We start from the raw sequence: 6,000 nt of genomic DNA on the forward strand, positions 1-6,000 counted from the left end.
AATACAAGAGCAGGGATGTACTTCTGGAGTCGTAGAGGCTCTGGTCAGACTGCATTTAGAATATTGTGTGCAGTTTTGGGTCACATCTCTAAGGAAAGATGTGCTGGCCTTGGAGAGGGTCAAGAGAAGGTTTACAAGAATAATCATGGGGATTAAGGGCTTGTCACATGAGGAGCAGTTGAAGACTGAGTCCGTTGTCTTATGTAGAAGGATGATGGAGGAGGATCTCATTTCAACTTGCAGAATACCAAAGAGGCCTGGTAGATTGAATCAACGTGAGAGATGATGTTTCCACAGCTGAGAGAGATTAGGACCCATGAACACAGGCTCGGTGAAGGGACAACCCTGTAGAGAGGAGATGAGATGAGGGAGAATTTCTTTAACTGTAGGGTGGTAAATCTGTGGACCTCATTGCCGCAGAAAGCTGTGGTGGCGAAGTCACTGACTATATTCAAGATAGAGATAGGTAGGATCCTGATTAGTAAGAGGGTCAAGGGTTTTGGGGAGAAAGCAGGAGAATGAGGTTGACAAATATATCAGTCATGGTCACAAATGGCAAAGCAGACTTGATAGACTGAACTCTGTTCCTATACAGTATAGTACTATGGTATGCAATACAATTACTTTGGGCATACGTCTGCGGGTGAAACGGAAATGAACTGTATGACTTGCTAAGTTCATGAATTTTATGAGAACAGATTCAGACACTAGTGGTACATTTAGATTGCCTCAATGACATTTTAAAAATTCATTCATGGGTTGTGGATGTCACTGGCTTACCCAGCATTTATTGCCCATCCATAGCTGAATTCGAGAAGACGGTAATGAGCAGCTTTCTTGAACCGCTGCAATCCGTTTGCCACAATGTCATTGGAGAGGGAGTTCCAAGATTTTGACCCAGTGACAGTGAAGGCATGGTAATGTAATTCCAAATCAGGACAATGACTGGTTTGGAGGGAAGCTTGCAGGTGGTGGTGGTGTGCCCATGTATCTGCTGTCCTTCTCAATAGTAGTGGCGGTGGTTTCAGAAGTCTAAGGAGACTTGCTGAATTTCAACAGCACATCTTAGAGATAGTACATATTGCTACCGAGTGTTGGCGATGGAGAAAGCGAATGTTTGAGAATGTGGTATCAATCAAGCAGGTTGCTTTGTCTCGGATGGTATCAAGCTTTCTGATTGTTGCTGGAGCTACACTCAGAGGCAAGTGAAGAGTGTTCCATCACACTCCTGACTTGCACCTTGTGAATGGGGACACAGGCTTCAGGGAGTTAGGGATGGAGTTACTTGTTCCAGGATTCAAGCCACTAACTTACTGTTGTTGCCACAGCAATTTTATGGCAAGTCCAGTTCAGTTTCTAGTCAATGGTAACTCCCAGAATGTTGATGCTGGGGGATTCAATGATGGTAATGCCATTGTATGTCAAGAGGCAATGATTGGATTCTGTCTTGAATCAATGATTAGATTCTTCCTTGAATGGACATTGCTCAGTACTGTGTTGCATGATTGTTATTTGTGACTTGTCCACCCAAACCTGTATATCATCCAGGTCTTGCTGCATTTTAGCACAAACAATATCGCCACTTCTGACATTATGATAGACGGAAGGTCATTGATGAAGCAGCAGGGTCTAGGAGGTTCACCTTGAGGAACTCCTGGGGAGATGACTGACCTTCAAAAACCACAAGGATCTTCCTTTGTGCGAGGTAAAATTCCAACAAGTGGAGAGATTTCCCTCTAATCTTCTCCCCACAATTCCCATGGACTCCAGTTTTGCCAGGACTCCTTGATGCCACACTTGATCAAATATGGCCTTGTTGTCGAGGGCAGTCACTCTCACTTCACCTCCAGAATTCAGCCTTTTTGTCCATGTTTGAACCAAGGTTGGAGGTTAAGAGATTAGGTGCCTGAGCAGAATGCAAATCAAGTGTCAGTGAGCAAGTTATTGCTAAGCAAGTTCTGCTTGATAGCACTATTAACAACACCCTCTATCACTTTACTGATAATTGAAACTAAATTGATGGGCAATGATTTGTCCTGTGTTTGGTGAACGTGACACACCGGAGAAATTTTGCACATTGTCAGGTTAGATTTCAGCTGGACAGAACAGGCTGGCTTGGGGTGTGGCAAGTTCTGGAGCAAAAAGTCTTCAGTATTATTGTCAGGTCTCACAAGCTTTGAAGTATCCTGTGCTTACAGTCATTTCTTGCTATCAGACGGAATGAGTGGAATTGGCTGATGACTGGCATCTATAATGCTAGGGACCTTTAGTGGATGGATCAGTCACTCTGCATTTCTAGCTAACAATTATTGTGAATGCTTCAGCTTTGTCTACTGCACTGATGTGCCTGGCTCCCTTATCATTGAGGATGTGATACTTGTGAAGCCTCCTCCTTTGGTAAGGTGTTTAATTGTTTACCACTGTTCACAACTAGATGAGCAGAGCTCAGATCTAATCAGTTGGTTGTGGAGTTCCTTAGCCCAGCCACTTCCTGCTTAGGCTGTTTAGCACAGAAGTAGCTCTGTTTTATTGCTTCAATAGGTTGATACCTCATTTATAGCAATGTCTGATCCTGGCATGCCCTCCTGTACTCTTCGTTAAACTAGGATCAATCCCCAGGATTGTTGGTCATGGTAGAACGTGGCACGACATGAGGTTGAAGATTATGTTCGTGTACAATTCTGAGCTGCTGGTGACTCACAGCACTTGATGACTGCTCAGTCATTTCGTACTGATAGTGGCACAGGACACAGAAGATGGGCATCTGCTATGTGAAGACAGAACTGGTCTCCACAAAGACTGTGCAATGATCACTCTTACTGAAAATGTAATGAATCAATGCATCTGCAGAAGGCAGATTGGAGAGAGCGAGGTTAAGTATGTTTTCCTTCTTGCTGGTTCTCTCATTACCCACCACAGGTTCAGTCTAACACTTGGACTTGGCCAGCTCAGCAATGCTGCCGAGCCACTCTTTGCGATAGGCACTGAAGTCTCCTAACCAACACAAATTCCGCAGCATTGCCACTCTCTGTGCTTTCTCCTAGAGGGTGTAATCCCATATTTCACCTGATACCATGAGACTTCATAGACCTAGAAGTCAACGTTGAGGATTCCCAGGGCAATTTCATATCACGACCTCCACTTCTGCTGGGTCTGTTGTTGGAACAGGGCATACCCACGCATGGTGATGGTATTTTCTGAGACCTTGTGTTTAAAGTATGATTTTGAGAGGGTGGCTACTCAGGCTGTTGCTTAATTAGTCTATGAGACAGCTCTCCCAATTTGGGCACGAGCCCCCAGATGCCAGTAAGGTTGACAGGCCTGAGTTTGTTGTTGTCATTTATTGTGCTTTAGTCAATGACAAGTGGTCCATTTGATGTCATTCTGTGTTTTGTGGCTGATACAACTGAATGGCTTGCTGGACCATTTCAGAGAACAGTTAAGAGTGAAGCACATTGCTTTGGGTGTGGAGTTACAGAATTGATAAGAATGGCAGCTTTCCTTCCCTAAAGGACTTAGCGAACCAGCTAGTCATCACTAGACTTTTAAACCAGATTTTTACTGAATTCAAACTCCACCAGCTGCCATGGTTAGATTCAAACCCATGACATCAGAACATTGCCTGGGTCTTTGGATTGCTTGTGCAGTGACAACAGGACTACTTTCTTGCCTCCCCCACCTTGTGCAAGTATCAATTGGTCTCTTGAGTAGTACATGGGTAAACAGGCTAGCAATATCGAAGCAGCACAGAGACAAGGTACTGTACTTGACACGTAGGTCTTGTATGGTCTTCATGAAAGTGTAGGGATTTGTCAGTATATGTGGAAATTAATTAAAAATGCTTGGAGAAGCTCGCTTGAACCTTTGGCTACTTGTGTATTGCCAGTCATAGATAAAACAGTCTTTAAAGGGATATACCCTTTGTAAATCTTGGGCAGTTCCTGTATACATGAGCCATGAGGCTGAATCCTATCATATTCCACCAGGCAGGTTAACACTCAAAGGAAGTCCATCAAATGCCTAAACAGGTCTTATAAATAGGAACATGGAACTATTATTGAGCGTAATGTACATTTTGTTGATGTAATCATGTTGTCTAGGATTATTCTAGTCTCTTTCTGGATGCTTGTTAAGGTTGGGCTTGAGTTTAAACAATGTTACCGGCCAGCCATTTGCACTTCACATGAAAATTTGCCAAATCATTCCATGTTCCACAACAGGCATGTTCCACAACTGCCCAACACACTGTCAGGGCCTCACCAGACTTGCTGACTGCTAGTTTTTGATGAAAAAACTGGTAACAAAGGTGTTCAAACTGATCAAATATCTCTCCCTGATTAGGGTGGAATAAAGGCACAAAGTTGAAACTATGAGTGAAAATAAACTCCTTGTTTACAGAGAATGCATGCTCAGAGTGACTTATCACATATACGCTGCCATCATTAATTGTGCTGTCAAACCGCTTCCTTTTAGCCACATTTCAAGTGGGTATTGTTTATGACATAACATCTATTGAGGCAAGGTAGTAACACAAACTGATCAAATTGAAGAATGAAAGAAATCTGTACTCTTTTCACCAAAGATAATTTAGAGCATGACATGTATAGGTAATCTCGCAACTGACATAAAAGCATGCTCAATTGTCAGACAGAATCTCACTTTAACATTGTAAGTGTGTTTACAAATTAATACTGGAAAGATCTCGGGTTTTAGTACACTTTTAGAGAAGTTCAAGGGATGGTTTGCTAGGTCTTAAACTTTCCAGGGAGTTTAACTATGTTGCAGTTTGTCATTTATTGTACCTTTGCCTCAGGTATACAAATAATTGGTTGATAGTACAGAAATTAAACATTGCTAAAGAGAGACAAAGTCAAAGCTTGTCGTCTTGCATTCATCAGAATTAGAAGACAAGAAACCAAACTTACAAGGGAAATAATTATTTATACAACAGGGGAAGAGGATGCAGATCGAACTTAGATTGTATGATTTAATTTTGCATTCAATTTAAGGGTAAGAAGTATGGATTTAAGATCAGTAGTTTTACATTTAAATAAAGACAACGACGAGATTAAGGAGAAAAGAGATGACTGAAATGAACTGAGAGATAAAGTTAAAGATAAGGCAGTAGAGATGTAGTGGCAAACATTTAAAGATATTTAATAGTGAGATATTAAACAACTATTTATTTGAATGCCCATTCCATAACTAATATCCAAAACATTCCAGTGAGAAAATAAAGACTGTCTCAGAATGATGCACAATCTGTGGCTAACTAAGGAAGTTAAGAACAGTATTAAATAGATAGAAAAGGAGGACGTTTGTACGAAGAGTAGGATGTACAGAATTTAAAACCACAGAATAATTAAAACATAATGAGGAAAAAGTCAGAGTTTGACAGACAGCGAGCTGAAAATATAAAAGAACAGATAACAAGGAGTTTCTTAAGTTTTTGTAAACAAAGAATAAATAAACTGAATGTTGGCATTCTAGAATGAGAGTCTGAGAAATTCATAATGGGAAATAAGGAAATGGCAGAAATATTGACAAATACTGTGTATCTGCCTTCACTGTAGAGGATAAAAATAAAAAAATCACAAAAATACATGTAAATCAAGAGGGGAAAGGTCAGAAGTAATATAAACAATAAATCATCAGGGAAATAGTACAGAGAAATTTGTTAAAAGTTAAAGGCTGACAAGTCCCGACGATCTAGGACCGAACTAAGAAGTGGCTGCTGTGATAGTAGATGAGAGATAGCAGGAACTGCAGATGCTGGAGAATCCGAGACAACAAGGTGCAGAGCTGGATGAACACAGCAGGCGAAGCAGCATCATAGGAGCCGAAAGGCTGACGATTCGGGCCGAGACCCTTCATCAGAAATGGGGGAGGGGAAGGGGGTTCTGAAATAAATAGGGAGAGAGGGGGAGGTGGATAGAAGATGGATAGAGGAGAAGATAGGTGGAGAGGAAACAGACAGGTCGAAGAGGCGGGGATGGAGCC

The 6,000-nt window shown here is 41.6% G+C and overlaps 1 protein-coding gene across 1 annotated transcript in view; it reads right to left on the reverse strand.

The window, feature by feature from the left end:
* The window catches only part of LOC109920008 (NEDD4 family-interacting protein 2), a 47,414-nt gene that overhangs the window by 23,238 nt on the left and 18,176 nt on the right, over positions 1 to 6,000 (reverse strand). The gene's annotated exons all lie outside the window — the stretch shown is intronic.

The sequence above is a fragment of the Rhincodon typus genome, chromosome 6, assembly GCF_021869965.1.
Source record: "Rhincodon typus isolate 14 chromosome 6, sRhiTyp1.1, whole genome shotgun sequence".
Classification (NCBI taxonomy): Eukaryota; Metazoa; Chordata; class Chondrichthyes; order Orectolobiformes; family Rhincodontidae; genus Rhincodon; species Rhincodon typus.